At 37.8% G+C, this 17,952-nt stretch overlaps 1 protein-coding gene and 1 non-coding gene across 3 annotated transcripts in view; one reads left to right on the top strand and one right to left on the bottom strand.

Moving 5' to 3' along the window:
• TPK1 (thiamin pyrophosphokinase 1) overlaps window positions 1–17,952 on the top strand; it is a 343,412-nt gene that overhangs the window by 1,902 nt on the left and 323,558 nt on the right. The gene's annotated exons all lie outside the window — the stretch shown is intronic.
• LOC116569771 lies at window positions 2,854–2,978 on the bottom strand. Its single transcript, XR_004277194.1, has one exon. It is a non-coding gene; the product is annotated as a U6atac minor spliceosomal RNA (small nuclear RNA).

The raw sequence follows: 17,952 nt of genomic DNA on the forward strand, positions 1-17,952 counted from the left end.
GGGGACCTTGACTTCTTACTCTTCAGACATTCAGTATGCGAAGTTTTCCCACGTATACCTTTATGTCTTATTTGCAAGTAAAGGAAGGCAGTAACAGAAGGAAAATCTGAACACAAATCTGTTTGACTTGGTTGAGAGGTTGAGTGTTTAATTATTATTGTAAATATCTTTTCAGAAGTTGAGAAAAGCAGTGGCTTTTCTATGGCTTTTCTACTGTGAAGCAAGTTCATAGTAACCCAATAGTCCAGACTTGCATTTCTGTGAGTAAACATTTGATCCATGTGGCATGTTCATGTTCAGTTTTGTGAAAACCTAAGCACTTTACTGTGATAAAGGAAATTTTCAGCTTTAATATCTGTGGGCCCTGCTTGTGGGCCTCCCAGGAAGCTAGCTATATTTCAACATTTACTAAGGTCAGACTGACTGCAGAATCTCAGGGTATAGATTCTCTTTGTGCCCAGAGCACACACTGTACATCTGCTTTGTTAAGCAAACAAAAAACAAACACATACACCAAAGAGGGGCCTTCTGAACACAAAAGATAAGAAAAAGAAACTTCCCTGTTTCCCGAAAGATTAAAGTCCTACAGTCTATTCCAGAAATTTAAGATAAGGTCTGAAACTTTCTGAAATGTTCTTTGTCTTATTATTTGTAACTTTTTTACATAAAAAAGGTGTATAACCCTACATCAAATATTTCTTTGCTGGAGCACTTTCTTTGCAAAGATTGTGTATCCAGGGCAGCTGTCCAAGAATTGAGCTTGAATAAAACTTTTTTTTTTTTCCCCTTAGAAATTCTAAAAGATTTGTTCATTTTGTGGCAACATCTGACTGAAGATTTTTGGTGTTTTCTAGGTTGAAGAGAATATATCCCAGAGATAGTGTGGTATAGTAAAGCTTAGCTTGAGGAATCAATCTCTAGGTTTAAACCCTAGTTTTGCCACTGTTTACTAGTGCTAACAAATGTTCAGCTGAGTGAGTTTTCACGATGTAATTGGCTTTATTTGATTCATGAAATCCGACTGTATCCCAGCTATCAAGTAGAGGGGAGCTCCAAAGGGCTACAGAAAGGGAGAGGTATTTTTGTTTTTGTTTTCCTTTTTTTTAAAGGTGGGAAAAGGAAATCAACAGAAAAAAAGGATTGTTTGGGAGGAGGTCACCTTCCTTTGGGAAATGGACAAAGGCCCATGTAACAGATGACCTCATTGGTGCCAACCAGATAATTCCTAACTGAAGACTACATTTCTGGGTGAGGTTCAAACTGCAGTTAGTTTGGCCTAGCGTAAGTGACTCCATTTTGAGCTTGTGGTTTTCTTTTTAGCATGAATTATCAAACCTTGTATTTCATGGTGTTTACTGATAAAATATGAATAATTAACAGCATTGTTAGTATAAATTGGTTGTAATACATATAAAGCACTTAGCATCAGTAGTGATAAGCTGTTCAGCAGTAAGTCCAAGGGGAAAACAAAATGGCAGTTGGATCTCCGGGTCAGTGCTGAGATGGGAAACTATTTGGAGCAGTAGAGAAAAACGGGCAGTTCCTTGCTGTTTGATTTTATCAAAGGTTTAGTGGAGAGGGTCCAGACGCGTTAAGTCAGACATTGGTAAGTCCCTCTGTGGAGCAGGGCATGTAGAGTTAACTGTAAGAACTTTAATATCCTTTATGAAGCACAGATCCATGGAGTCAGAATCCAGTGCTCCCGCGGGATTCTCTGTGATTTAGTGGTTCTCAGAGTTTCTTCCTCCACTAACGGTGAAAGTATGTAGGGATTTCTGCCTCCTCTCAGGTGTTGGCCTTGAAACAAAGGCCTGAGGCAAGTTTGCGGTAGACTGCAGATACCCAAGAGATACTTAAAAACAGAACCCTGTATTAGGAGAGACCAGTGCAATGCTTGCCTTTTGCAGTGATTCAGCAAATATTTAAGCATCACTTTACACTAGCAGTATTCCCTTCATGAGACAGATATTTAATACTTGGCTAGTAGAGAAGTAGCTTTTCATTCAGTAATTTCTGTGAATCTGATTTGCAGATGTGATTTCCCTGTAATGCTTACTCAGATTTAATATAGTGGGCTGTCCAACAGTTAAGCTGGTTTTAACTAATTGCCAAGTGGTCCAAAAGGCAAGGCTTATCTCTCTGGTATCGTTAGCTCAAAGATTTTTTTTTTTTAATCTTTTTTCTGTGTGTGGGGGGAGGGTAACTAAAGTAAGTGCTTATTAAAAGAAACACTAATGTAGATGAGAGTTTTCTGTAATTCCTCTTCTAGGAATAACCATTAACAGTTGGCATATGTTCTAAATATTCATTTGGTACATATACCTCAGCATATTATGGCCCTTGTTTTAAAGAAAATGGATTCATATTATAAAATCTTTTGTAATTCACTCTGTTGGGGCAGTGAGTGAACAATTTTTTTTTTAAGTTCATCGACTTACCAGAGATTATCATTCTAAAATTTTGTTGTTGTAAATTATGTGTATATATATATAAATAAGACCTATTTACCCTTTTCCTGCAACTTTTTTCATTTATGTTGTTATGATCCGTATGTATAGGTATCCCAAGTTTTTTTTTTTTTTTTAAATATTTTATTTATTTATTTGACAGACAGTGATCACAAGTAGGCAGAGAGGCAGGCAGAGAGAGAGAGGAGAAAGCAGGCTCCCTGTGGATCAGAGAGCCCGATGTGGGACTCGATCCCAGAACCCCGAGATCATGACCCGAGCTGAAGGCAGAGGCTTAACCAACTGAGCCACCCAGGTGCCCCTCCCAAGTTGTTTTTTTAACCTTAATTCCAGTGTAGCTAACATAATTAGTTTCAGGTGTACAATATAGTGGTTTAAAAAACAAAGAAATTGATGGTTAGATGCCACAAACTAGATGGTAGTGACTTTATATATGGTTGTTGTCAGGTCAGAGGGCCTCATCCATCCTTGTCAAGGGAAGTATCGACCTTCTCTGCTTTCACCCAAGTTTTGTTTTTTGATAGGTGGTATGGACTTAAATGAACTAATCTTTTTTTTTTTTTTTAAAGATTTTATTTATTTATTTGAAAGGCAGAGATCACAAGTAGGCAGAGAGGCAGGCAGAGAGAGGAGGAAGCAGGCTCCCTGTTGAGCAGAGAGCCTGATGTGGGGCTCGATCCCAGGACCCTGGGATCATGACCTGAGTTGAAGGCAGAGGCTTTAACCCACTGAGCCACCCAGGCGCCCCTAAACTAATCTTTCTTAATAGACATTTAGGTTACTTGTAGTTTTATTGTTACTGTCTGTAATGCGTATTTCTGGCCATATTTTTTTGTGTGTATGTGTATGTATCAGTAGCATAAATTCCTAGAAATGGAACTGTTGAATGACAGGGTATGTTAGCATTTCTGTTATCAAGAGACACTGACAGCTGGCTGTGTATTTTCTTTGGTAATAGGTGCTACAGGGGTACAGAAGTGAAAGGTGTGATCCCTTTAGCCATGAGTTAATGGTCTGGTTAGAGAGTTGAGAACAAAATAATATGGATTCTAGTTCAATGTTGAATTACCTATTATAGGAAAGGGAAGGGAAGGACTCAGGAGAAAGAGATGAGGGCAGTTTGGAGTAGTCAGAAAATCACAGAATGTGTAGACCTCAGTTGTGCCTCTGCAAAAGCACTGGACTTAAATGGAGAGCGGGCTCGGGGGAGTGGAAGAGTGACAGAGGTGATGTGCCCTGAGTGAAAGTTCCGTGCTGCCTCTGACCAGGTGGGAGCTCACCTGGCCGTGAGTAAAGAGAAAGGAGGTCTAAGTAGGCTGGAGAGTGCAGATGGAGATTTTGGTTGAGGAGTGAAGGTAACATCAGATTGTGGAGAATAGAGAAATTTAATGCAGGATAGGAGATAAATTCTTCTGAAAGTTTCTGTATCCCCCCCCCCCCATCCCTGGCCTTGGAACGTTCTGTACTAAGCTGTCATCCGTGTCATGGGGTTGCTAATCATATATGGGTTAAAGTCCTTCTATTGGACTTGAAGATACCCAGAGTTCTGATTCATAACTACTTTTCCAGAATACATTTTATCTTTCCCTGTCTGTGACCAAGCCACATGAACTACCCATGTTTGCTTATATGAACATTTGTTCCAGCTTTAATATTCTTGCCTTAGCTCATGCAAAATTCATCCCCTAGAATGTTCTTTTCTAAACCTTAGAATTAGTTTTAAGTTTTAGCCATTTGGTGGATGTCTAGAGGTATTTCTGTGATGTTAATTTACATTTCCTTTATGGCAGGATACTTGTTTTTTGAGTGTTCATTGACCTTTTGTAGATCATTTGTGAAATGTTTTACTCTTGCCATTTTTCTATGGGGGAGGGTTTTTTATTCTTGTATTTTTATTTTTAAGTGATCTCCATACCTAATATGGGACTTGAACTCATGACCCTGAGAGTTGGCGCTCTACTGATTGAGCCAGCCAGGTGCTCTATTTTTCCTTTTTTACAAATAAATTTGTAGGGGCACCTGGCTGGTGGAGCATGTGACCCTTGATCTCGGGCTTGTAGCTTGAAACCCCACGCTGGATGTAGAGATTACTTAAAATCTTTTAAAAAATCAATTTATAGTTTCTAATTCTAAAAATGGAGGTATAACTGACATAACATTGTATTAGTTTCAGAGGTACAGCTTAATGATTTGATATATATATACAGTATTGGAAAATGATTGCCAAGCAGGAGTTTCTTATATATTCTGGATGCATTTCCTAAGCTTTTTTTTCTCATCAGTGATATACAGAGAACGAGACTTTCCAAGGACAGTTGTTGGGAAGATTTAAGACTCGCATTTTAACACTGATAAATAGCAAGAATACATTTTTATTTTTCTCATTTCCTTCTTATCTTAAGATTTTTATTTTAATTCATGGTGAACAATGTTTAACTGGTATGGGCATACAATTGCTATTTTAAACTCTCTAAATATAGGTGACTTTTCAAAATTGTTTTATAAATAGGGACTTTTTTGGACTTTGTTCTTGTCTGTGATCATTTCATTTTTTTTATCATGAAGCTTATATTCAGAACTCTGTATGTTTGAAAATAAAGTTGATTTATTTTAAATACCTGAGAGCTAAAATAAAAGTGAAGAGTCAAACCATCTTCAGAATCATTTCACATCTACTTATTTCACAAAGGTAATACACAGCAGATGGAGAGGTTTTTCTTTTGGCTTAATAAAAATATTGATATTTTAAAATTTTCATATTTTTACAATGTAATACATATGCATTATAAAACTTTAGAAGGTAAACAAAAATGAAATAAGAATGCCATATTCTAGTGTCTCCGAAATTACCACTGTTACTGCCGTGGATAAGTGGTGTGTTTATATCTATATCCCTCCAGATATTTGTTGTGTATAATTACACAATGAAGTATTTTTAAACCTAAATGAGAACGTACTGTAAGTTGTTTCATTCAAATGAAACTCCACTTTTTCTACCTAAAATTTTGTAGTACCTATATTTAAATTTTCCCATTGTTTCAAAAATAACTTCCTGTTGCTTGTTTCCCACCTGTTCGTTCTTCAGTTCTAGCTCAGTTCCTCACTTTTTAAATGCCCCTTAAGATTGAATATTGACCTTCTAAATCACTTTTATATCACTCTTAAGTGGATCTGATGGAATAAAGAATATAGCAGTTAGATATGAAACGTTATTCACTTAAATGATATATTAAAAAAACTCTAGTTTTAAAAGTTCCATTTTATTTTCCTCACCTAATTTGATTATCATAAATAAATTATATGCTAGAAAGCTCTTTATCTATCACTTGATATTTCTTTGCAAAAATATTGTATATTTAAATTTTAAAAAAGATTCCTGTGAACATAATGCTCTTGGGAGTTATTTCTTCTAAACTGAATTACCATGGTTGAGATTTATTCTGAATTTAATTACTATTTTAAGTATTGTTAGTACACACTTGATCAAGTCACTGTAATTGTATTAAAAATTTTTGTTATAACTAACATTACGTAACACTACACTAGGCATAGTTTTAATGTGTTAACAGGGTGAATGAAGCCTATACAAAATTTTGGAACTAGAGAACTAAGGTTTGACATTCAGTCCTTTACAAATTATGTGACATTGGGTGTGTCACTTAATTTCTTAGAGCCTTAGTTTCTTTATGTAAACTAAGAATATATCCAAACATGAAGTCCTTGGGCAAATTTAAGATAACGTATAATAAGCCAGTTAAAGAAGTAAAGGTCTGGAGCACCTGGGTGGCTCATTCGGATGGGCGTCTGCTTCCAGCCAGGTCATGATCCCAGGCTCATGGGATCCAGTCCCGTGTGGGGCTCCTTGCTCAGTGGGGAGCCTGCTTACCACTCCCTCTGTCTGATGCTCCCCCTGCTTGTGCGTGCACGGGCACACTCTCTCTTTCTCTGACAAATAAGTTAAATCATTTAAAAAAAGAAAAGCTGTAAAGTTCTATGCAATGTAAAATACTTTCCAGTAGATGAACTTTATTATACTGAGGATTGCATTTTGGACTCTATGTTTTCTTTCTTTTCTTTTTTTTTAAGGATGGAAGAGTGGGGGTGGGGGGCACAGAGGAAGCGAGTGTATCTTAAGCAGGCTCTATGCTCAGTGGTGAACCCAACTCAGGATTCCATCCCATGACCCTGAGATCATGACCTGAGCTGAGATCGAGTCAGTCACTTAACTGACTGAGCGACCCAGGAGTCCCCCTAACTTCATTTTTCTAATTCTTAAAGGAGATCGCTACTTATTTTAGTAGATGTGTTCAGTCCTATTGGGCCAGTCTAGCAGAGCTATTTGTTTCCTGAATTCTATATTTTTTTCCATGCTGCTTAAACTTAATTATTTATAGATGCATGAAGTTATTAATAGTAGACATACCTTTTTGATACCTCATGGTTAAATGGTAATGAATCCAGGAATATCATGTTAAGTATAGTATTCATGCCATCTCTTATATTTCTGGAATTTAATTTCTATCGAAAATGCTTGATTAAGTTGACAAGAGGCATGATAAAATCTATAGCTGACTCCAACTTATTACAGCGTTCTCCAGCTTATTAGTGGATAACTTAGGAATTTCTGGGAAATCATACCTAGAATTTTTGACTTTTTTGTACTGATAAATGTATCCTGGTCACTTATGTCAGTAATTCTCTGTATCGTGCAGCAATGGACACACCTCAAGGAATCTTGGTGATGACATTCACATGTACCAAACATAGCTATAAACTATGAACTCCCTTCCTTAATCTACTTTGCAAATCATAATAAGAGTAACTCAAGGGTGGATTTAAATCCTCTACATTTGCATTCTGTTTTAAAATTAAAGACGAAACATGCCTCACTGTATAGTAAGAACATATTTTTTGGTTACATCTCTCAACTACTTAAGCATTCTTTTTTTTTTTTTTTTTTTAAAAGATTTTATTTATTTATTTGACAGAGAGAGATCACAAGTAGGCAGAGAGGCAGGCAGAGAGAGAGAGAGGGAAGCAGGCTCTCCGCTGAGCAGGGAGCCCGATGCGGGACTCGATCCCAGGACCCTGAGATCATGACCTGAGCCGAAGGCAGCGGTTTAACCCACTGAGCCACCCAGGCGCCCTACTTAAGCATTCTTTTTGGAAGTTTTGGGTTTGGTGTTCTCTCTAGGTTTGTACTGTACAGTAGCCTGGCGGTTAGCTGCACATGGCTGTTGAGCACTTGGAATATGGCTAGTGTGAGTGAGGAACTGAATTTGTAACTTGTGTAAAGGCCAAGACTTCACTAAGAAACTGGAAAAGTTTTAAGTGTTTAGGGCAATGTAAGTGTACTAGGGCTGCCACACAGTACCATAGATTGGGTGGCTTAAGTGATAGAAATTTATTTTCTCCTAATTCTCAAGCTCGAGCTTCAGGATCAAGGTGTTGGCAGCTTTGGTTTCTTCTGAAGCCTCTCTCCTTGACTTGCAGATAGATGCTTTCCTTCTCTGTGTCCTCATGGATTGCCGGTTCATCTGTTACTTGTGTTCTAATCGCCTTTTTTTTTTTTTTTTAACTTTATTTTTTCAGTGTTCCAAGATTGATTGTTTATGTATCACACCCAGTGCGCTCTGTGCAATACGTGCCCTCCTTAATACCCACCACCAGGCTCACCAACTCCCCACCCTCTCCCCTCTAAAACCCTCAGTTTGTTTCTCAGAGTCCACAGTCTCATGATTTGTCTCCCCCTCTGATTCCCCCCAACTCAGTTCTGTCTCCCAATGTCCTCCGTGTTATTCCTTATGCTCCATGAGTAAGTGAAATCATATGATAATTGACTTTCTCTGCTTGACTTAATTCACTCAGTGTAATCTCCTCCAGTCCCATCCATGTTGATACAAAAGTTGGGTATTCATCCTTTCTGATGGCTGAGTAATATTCCATTGTATATATGGAGCACATCTTTATGCACTCATCTTTTGAAGGGCATTTTGGCTCTTTCCACAGTTTGGCAACTGTGGCCATTGCTGCTATGAACATTAGGGTACAGATGGCCCTTTTCACTACATCTGTATCATTGGGGTAAATACGCAGTAGTGCAATTGCAGGGTCAGGGAAGTTCTATTTTTAATTTCTTAAGGAATCTTCACACTGTTTCCCAAAGTGACTGCACCAATTTGCATTCCCACCAACAGTGTAAGAGGGTTCCCCTTTCTCCACATCTCCTCCAACACATGTTGTTTACTGTCTTGTTAATTTTGGCAATTCTAACTGGTGTAAGGTGGTATCTCAATGTGGTTTTGATTTGAATCTCCCAGATGGCCGATGATGGACATTTTTTCATGTGTCTGTTAGCCATTTGCATATCTTTTTTGGAGAAGTGTTCACTTCTTCTGCCCATTTTTTCACATGATTATCTGTTTTTTGAGTGTTGAGTTAGAAGTTCTTTATAGATCTTGGATATGGACCCTTTGTCTGTAGTGTCATTTGTGAATATCTTCTCCCATTCTGTGGGTTGTCTCTTTGTTTTGTTGCCTGTTTCCTTTGCTGTGTAGAAGCTTTTGATCTTGATGAAGTCCCAAAAGTTCATATTCGCTTTTGTTTCCTTTGCCTTTGGAGACACGTCTTGAAAGAATTTGCTGTGGCCCATGTGGAAGAGGTTACTACCTATGTTCTCCTCTAGGATTTTGATAAGATTCCTGCCTCATGTTGAGGTCTTTTATCCATTTCAAGTTTATCTTTGTGTATGGTGTAAGAGAATGGTCAAGCTTCATTTCAAACTTTACTACAAAGCTGTGATCACCAAGACAGCATGCTATTGGCACAAAAACAGACACATAGACCAGTGGAACAGAGTAGAAAGCCCAGGTATCACCCTCAACTCTATGGCCAAATAATCTTTGACAAAGCAGGAAAAATATGCAGTGGAAAAAAGACAGTCTCTAATCTCTTATTCTTATGAAGATACCAGTCCTATTGGATTAGGTCCACCTGTATGATTTATTTTACTTTATCCTTTTAAAGACCCTATCTTCAAATATAGTGACATTCTGAGATACAGGTATAGGACTTCTACAGGAATTTTGGGAGGACATAATGTAGCCCCATACAAATTAGGTATGTCAGTTTACTTTTTCAGCTGAAAATTTTTTTGGTTGTCTTGGTCCATAGTTCAGAATTGTTATGACTACTAAATAAGAGGTTATTTTTTTTTTTTTTTTAAGATTTTATTTATTTATTTGACAGAGAGAGATCACAAGTAGGCAGAGAGGCAGGCAGAGAGAGAGAGAGGAGGAAGCAGGCTCCCTGCTGAGCAGAGAGCCCGACGTGGGACTCGATCCCAGGACTCCGAGATCATGACCCGAGCCGAAGGCAGCGGCTTAACCCACTGAGCCACCCAGGCGCCCCTAAATAAGAGGTTATTAATGTCACTCAAACAGAATATAGCTGGTAGATGAATCAGAAAGTCAGTTTTGGTCTTACTGAGTTACTGCTTTGTGCTTCTATATAAAGTTCATTTAATGGTTTTTGAGTATTTGTTATGTGCCATACTTCAGTAGATGCTGTGGAAAATAATTTACAGCCCTTACTGTGAAGAGTTCAGCCTGCAGCAGGCCATTCAATACAATAGAAATGTAATTTTATATGTAACAAACTTTCCCAGTAACCTTGTTAAAAAGATAAAACAAATGAACTTGATTTTATGTATTTAACTTAATATCTAAAATGTTATTTCAGTGTGTAATCAGAATAAGCAATTACTAATGCAATAGTTGACTTTTTTTTTGAAGATTTTTATTTGAGAGAGAGCATGAGTGAGCCTGAGCTGGGGGAGGAGCAAAAGGGGAGGGGCAAGCAGACTCCCTGCCGAGCAGGGATTTTTTTTTTTCCAGAGCCACTGGGGCTCAATCTCAGAACCCTGGTATCACAGACTGAGCTGAAAGCACACACCTAACTGACTGAGCCACCCAGGAGCCCCAAGAGTTGACTTTTTTTTTAACTAAATTTTTAAACACCAGTGTGTAGTTTATACTTGCAGCACATCTGAATTCATATGTTAAATTTTCTTCAGAAATACTTCATCTGTATTTAATGATAATTTGTGATTCTTATATATTAAAAATTTGTCCTTTTATTTATATAAGCAAGGAGCAACAGATAGACACATAATTTTGGAATATACTTCATATACAGAGAATAAAATACTTCTTTCCAAAGGAAAAGCCTTTGGAAATGGATATTGGAGATAGAACTGAGATCAAAACCTGGGTTTTCTGACAATGTATTTTTCCTAAAAATCAGCATGGCATTTTTGTATTTAAATTAAAACACTAGACCTACTTTGAAACTTGGAAAACTTGCAGTTTCTTTCTTTCTTTTTTTTTTTTTAAACTTTGTGAATGGCCAAGAAATCTCTGGCTAAAGCTACTGCTTAAGGATTGTGATATTTTTGTTATCTGGGGCTAGCTAAGATATCTGGGAGACAAAGTAGTGGATTTTCAAGTTTCAGGGGTTAATCCTCTTACATTTCTCTCCTGCTCTATTAGAAATCCATCCCAGGTAGTTGTCAGGTCTCTTAAATGTTCAATGGGAAATTTACTTCTTTTGACAAGTCACTTTCCTAGTGTATAACCTATTTAATTGTTGGAATTCTGTTTATTCTTACATTTATTTCTAACTTGCTAGGACTTGCTGCTATAACTATACTTCATTTCATGTGGTTGGTGTAGTTTTTTTCCTGTACTTTAGTTGATTTTCATATCTACTTTAGTTTTTGTTGTTCCTTAATTAGTGTCATTATAGTTGATGACAAAAATGTTTGGTTTATCCTCATTGTTAATGGGCAAATTGTTTCTTTTGCCTTAAGTAATATCTCATTAACTTTATAAGCCAGCTTTTCCACATCATCTAGAGAATCAATTTCCTGTGTTTTGCTGGTATTAAGTCTCTGTAGCATCCCCACCTCATCTTTCCATATTAGCATTTTAATAGCTACATGCTTCTAGAAGCTAAAGCTTCCAAAGTAAGTGTGAAATAATCTTAATTCTTTAAAAAAAAAAAATCTTGTAAATTGATACATTGTAGCATTATCAGAATTTATGGTATTCTTCTAGATGAACCCATTGAAAACCCCATGTTATGAGGGCAGTTTTAATATTCACAGTGCTAAAATATTATGACTTGATCACACCAAATAAAAAAAAAAATCTGGGTTTTGATATATTAACACCAGATGTCTTTTGGGGTTTTCTAGGAAAATGAGGTGTTTGTGCACTAACGTGCCATCAAATGAGTTTTATTATCTTTTTTTCTTGGTTAAATCCATCAGAAAGAGTTACTTTTTGTAAGCAGAAAACAGATGCTCAAACAAATGGATTTAATTCTGAGTAGTCCTGTATTTTTATCATACTATTGTCTTTGAAGGTACTCATCACAACGGAATAGTTTCTTTTGTTTTTATGACTTCCAGAGAATTTAAGCCTTTGATTTACTTTGAGGTCATGTGTAAGGTTGGGGGTTGTGGCCCAACGGCTGCTGTTTTGAGACAACTTTATTTTTTATTTTCAAAGTAGAAAAACTGTTGTTGAAATTTATTCCTAATCTAGTGAAGATGTTGTGAGTAGTGAATCCCATGTGTAGGGGTCGGGGGCAACTTTAGGAAACCTAGTGTTTGCAGGGCCCTTGTGTTTTCTTTAGTGTCCCTCTGAGATAGCCATTTGGCTTCTTTGCTTGAACGCATTCAGGTAGCTCTATTGAAAGAGCATATAGCATTGTTGCACAACTGATAAAAATGTGTATTTAAAATAGGCTGAAATAGACTTTTCTTTTTATTTTCCTACAGTGATGGTATGGAAGACTTTTAGTTGATTTCTACGTAGCTGCCTTCAAATACTGAAAAACCTTAATCAGGCCTTTCTTTTTTTTTTCTCCTCTCCTAGACTAAATACCATAGTCATTTGTGCGGTGATTATTTGAGTCCCTGTGCTAGGAGATCTTCTAGGTGCTGAAAGACCTACCAGCAACTTTTAGTTTTCATACTTTACAGATCCACTAGCCCAGTAGAGGTATCAGTATTCCATTCCTGGAAAATCAGGTGTTCTTGTCCAGAATGCTTATTGGGTGCCTATTTTCTTTCTTTTAAGACTTTTTTTTTTTTTTTTTTTATCAGAGAGAGGGGGAGAGAGCGAGCACAGGCAGACAGAATGGCCGGCAGAGGCAGAGGGAGAAGCAGGCTCCCTGCTGAGCAAGGAGCCCGATGTGGGACTCGATCCCAGGACGCTGGGATCATGACCTGAGCCGAAGGCAGCTGCTCAACCAACTGAGCCACCAGTAGCTTTAGGTTTAACAACAAAATTGAGAGGAGGGTTATATAGGTTTCCCGTGTGCTCCCTGAACATGCACAGCCTCCCCATTATCACCACCCACCAATCACAGTGGGACATTTGTTAACAACTGACAAAACTTGGGGTGCCTTGGTGGCTTAGTGGGTTAAGCCTCTGCCTTCGGCTCAGGTCAGGATCCCAGGTCCTGGGATCGAGCCCCGCATTGGGCTCTCTGCTCAGCAGGGAGCCTGCTTCCCTTTCTATCTGCCTGCCTCTCTGCCTACTTGATCTTTCTCTCTGTCAAATAAATAAATCTTAAAAAAAGAAAATTGGCAAAACCATGTTGATACTACATAATCACTCCCAAGTTCATAGTTTATATTACATATTCTGTGGATTTAGACAAATGTATAAAATCTATCCATCATTATAGTATCATACAGAGAGAGTATTTTTACTGTTCTAAAAGTCCTCTGTGCTCTACGTACTTACCTAAATCCTCCCACCTCCAGCAACCACTTGGCTTTTTATTTTCATCATGGTTGTGCCTTTTCCAGAATGTCATAACTTAGAATAATACAGTATATGGCTTTTTTGGATGGACTTCTTTAACTCATGGATTTAAGGTTTCTCTGTGTCCTCTCATGGCTTGATAGTGCATTCCTTTTTTAGCACTGAATAATATTCCATTATCTGGAGTTACTGTGGTTCGTTTATGCTCTTACCTGCTGAAGAACTCCTTGCTTGCTTCTGCAGTTTGGCATTTATGAAAAAACTGCTGTAAACATCTCTATGTAGATTTTTGTGTAGACATATGTTTTTAACTTCTTTGGATAATGCATCGGAGCTTGATTGCTGGATCATATGTTAAGAGTATGTTTAGTTTTGTACAAAACTACCCAACTCTTCCAAAGTGGCTGTACTGTTGAGCATTCCCACCAGCAATGTGAGATTTCTATTACTCCACATCCTTACCAGCATCTGATGGCATCAGTGTTCAAGATTTTGGCCATTATGATTGTGTTATTATTTGTGATAGTGTTATTTTAAGTTGCATTTTTCTGATGAATTGTGAAGTAGAACATCTTTTCATATGCTTATTTGCCTTCTGTATATCATCCTAGATGAGGTGTTTTTTAAAAATTTATTTTAGATTTTTTATTTATTTGACAGCGAGATCACAAGTAGGCAGAGAGGCAGGCAGAGAGTGAGGGGGAAACAGCCCAGGTGAGGTGTTAAAGTCACTGGCTCATTTTATAATTGGGTTTTCTTATTTTTGAGCTTTAAGTGCTTCTTGTGTATTTGAAAAACAACCCTTTATGAGATGTGTCTTTGGCAGATATTTTCTCCCAGTCTGTGCTTGTCTTCTCATTCTCATGACATTCTTTTGCAGAGCAAAAAATTTTAATGTTAATGAAGAACAGTGTATCAGTTTCTTCCATGGATTGTACCTTTGTTTTTGTGTCTGAGAAGACCTCACCATACTTAAGGACGTGGAGGTTTACTCCTATGTTGCCTTGTAGGAATCTTATTTTGCATTTTACTTCTATTTTGAGTTGATTTTGGTGAAGGATGTAAGGAAAATCTGCATCTAAATTACTTTTTGCCTGCGAATATCCTCTTGTTCCAGCACCATTTGTTGAAGAGGCCATCTTTGATCCATTGTATTGCTTATGCTCCTGTGTCAGAAGATTGGTTGATTTGAGAGTCTGTTTCTGGGCTGTCTTATTATTTTCCACTAATTTGTTTAATCTTTTGCCAATATCACATTGGGAAAGCTTCAAGTTTCTTACCATGCTTGCTGTAAGTACTTTGTAGGTAGTATTAATCAAGTTGAGAAAGCTCCCCTCTGTTTCTAGTTTACTGAGAGTTTTTATGGTGAATGGGTGTTGGATTTTTTTCAAATTTTTTTTCTGCACATAGTCCTATAAAACTATTTTTCTTTTTTACTTAGTTGATATAATGGATTACATTGCATTTTTTCAAATGTTGACTCAGCCCTGCATACCTGAAATCTAACTGTTATGTATAATTCTTTTTATACTTTTCTTGGATTCATTTTAATTGTATTTTGTTAAGGATTTTTTGCATCTGTTTATGAGCGAGATCGGTCTGTAGTTTTCTTAAGATGTTTTTGTCCAGTTTTGACATTGGGTCAATGCTGGCCTCATAGTGATTTAGGAAGCTTTCCCTCTGCTTTGATCCCCTGAAAGAGATTGTGTAGAATTGGCATCCTGTTCTTTTCCCATGTTTGGCAGAATTCACCAGTGAACTCATCTGGGTCTTGTGCCTTCTTTTTTGGAAAGATGGACTTCATTTCGTTGATAGATGGAGGCCTATTCAGATTACCCATTTCTTTTCTTTTCTTTTTCTTTTTCTTTTTTCAGAATTTTATTTATTTGAGAGAGAGACAGTGAGAGAGAGCATGAGAGGGTAGAAGGTCAGAGGGAGAAGCAGACTCCCCATGGAGCTGGGAACCCCAGATGGGACTCAATCCCAGAACTCTGGGATCATGACCCGAGCAGAAGGCAGTTACTTAACTCACTGAGCCACCCAGGTGCCCTACCCATTTCTTTTCATGCAAGTTTTGGCAGAATGTGTCTTTTCAAGGAATTGATCTATTTTATCAAGATTATCACATTTTGGGGCATCATGTTATTCATAGTATTCCTTTTATATACTTCAAATTTTCCTTGGCTCTATAGTGATCCTTTATTTCTGTTTCCCATTATTTTAAATTGTAGATCTGCAGGATATTGAGACTCTTAAACCAGGAATGGTTTGAAAAATCATCAGAGGAGATAGATGTTTTAGGATTCCTAAAAAACAACAACAAAACAGGAAAATGAAGCTCTGTATACCTTTCTTTGCATCTAGTAATTTCTAAGAACTTGCTACTCGGATTGAAGTCCCTAGATCAGCATCCTTGGTTTTACCTGAGAGCTTGTAAGAAGTGCAGTCTTGGGTTCACTTTAGACTGACTGAAAAATAAGAACCCGTGTTTTAACAAAACCCCTACGTGAGTCTCATGCTCCAAGGCTTGAGAAGCCTGGTCTAAGAAACATCAGATTGTTTTAAAATAATGTAAAAACAAAACAAAACAAAACTCCCATCACAATTAAGGATGTTTCTCCTTATTCAAAATTTCCTTCAAGTAGTTGCATAACAGAAGTTTTTTTTTTTTTTTTAAGATTTATTGATTTATTTGACAGATCACAAGTAGGCAGAGAGGCAGGCAGAGGGTGGGGGGGAGGCAGGCTCCCTGCTGAGCAGAGAGCCTGATGCGGGCTCGATCCCAGGACCCTGGGATCATGACCTGATCCGAAGGCAGAGGCTTTAACCCACTGAGCCACCCAGGCGCCCCACAGAAGTTTTCTTTTGAGGTTTATCAGTTTCCTGAGATGCAAAATGTGTCCAGGACACACACCGTGGCAAAGAATGGCTCACATGACAGAGACTATGGTGCTTGGCTGTGCGCTGGCGGTAGCGGAATTGCGTGTGCCTTTATTGGCAGTCCGTGTGCGTTTCAGAATACCTGCATGTGATCCTGATATTCAGTAGCATTGGGATGGTAACTTGAGGCTTTTCTCATATTTTTGTTTTGATGTTCAGTACTTATTGTTCAATACTTATTACCCCTCTCTATAGGGGAAACATACTCCTATACGTATTTTGTGATTGTGTAACATTTTATTCAGTGAGCCAGCATTTGAGTGCCTACTGTACATGTGACATCGTGCTAAATTCACGCAACTGAATTCTGTGGCACAAGCCTTTGTAGAGGTTATAGCCTAAGAGGGCAGAGGGATAAACAAATCAGAAATTAGAGTGCACTGGAAGAGACGTCATAGGGGAAATCCTGGGTATTAAGTGGATTACATAGAAAGGACGGAGAGACTCTGAGGGCTTTTGGAAAACCTATTTTAAGCTGGGAAATCTACATAAGTTATTTTACATGTTAAAATTTCTGTAGTTACTGCTGTGATAGGTTTATATCTTAGTCCACATCTGATTATATGTTGAATGAAAATTTCTGGGGGTGGAATTACGGAATCATATACCTGAGCCTCAACAGTTTCTAGTGTATGTTACTAGGTGGCTTTTCTGCAATGTTATGCCAAGTTGTACGGCCACGAGCAGTGTATTCTGTCCCTTTTAGTCCCTTTGCTGGCGATGCAAGCTCTCCCATTCTTGTTGGAGATACTCCTGGCTGTAGCTGCCCAGCATCCTTCCTCCCACCTGTTGTGATTTTTGCTTTGCTCCTGTTAGAACCAACCATAATCTAAAATGGAGAGATGGCCCAAGACTTGTAAATGAGCAAAAGAGATTACTGGGTGACTTTTCAGAGAAATGCTGGGCTTCTAGTGGATCCTCTGTAACTATATTTGGGGTATAAGCCTCTTGCTCATTTTGTTTTGATTAGGTTATTGGGCAACTCTACAGGGGAAGAAGTTGAGAAATAGTTGTGCAAATAGTTCTTAATCATGCCTTTCCCTCTCCCACTCCCCCCGCTTGTGTTCCCTCTCTTGCTGTGTCTGTCAAATAAATAAATAAAATCTTAAAAAAAAAAAAAAGTTATGTCCAGGCCAATTTGGTAGTGGTTTGTGCTCTGGTGCTCATTTTGCAAAACTTTCATAGTAGATTCACAATTTTTGCATCCATTAGTAAATTCATTTTGGTAATCCTGTTTGCCTTTATTCAAATTTTTATTGATACCCTCATTAATGAATGAGTTGAATAATAGGTTTTGCATTTGTTAGTTTTATATTTTCATGAAAGTCAGGGTTTTAAAGTTTTGAAAATTACACTTCAGCACCAGTTAAATTCTTATTTTGTTAATTTAAAAGGTGAATTAAGTAGATAAGAATTTTTTTAGAACTGTTTAGCTTTAAGTGATCTATCACAGAATGTGAGTCATGAGTGAAAATGCATCTGGAAAGACCTAGCATAGAGACTTGAGGGAGAATGGGCAAAGTGGACAGGGAAACACAACTAGACAATGCAGTTGCTAACTAGTGTTTCTTGGGGGGAAAAGCTTGTACAAGCAGAGAAGTAGCAGACCACATGGGATTACCCAGGCTCTTCTCCATGGAGAAGTGTCTTAGGCTGGGCACAGCCAGTTTGGGATATGCCATGGAAATGGCTTCAGAAGAGGAATT

This window comes from Mustela erminea, chromosome 11 (assembly GCF_009829155.1).
Source record: "Mustela erminea isolate mMusErm1 chromosome 11, mMusErm1.Pri, whole genome shotgun sequence".
Lineage (NCBI taxonomy): Eukaryota > Metazoa > Chordata > Mammalia > Carnivora > Mustelidae > Mustela > Mustela erminea.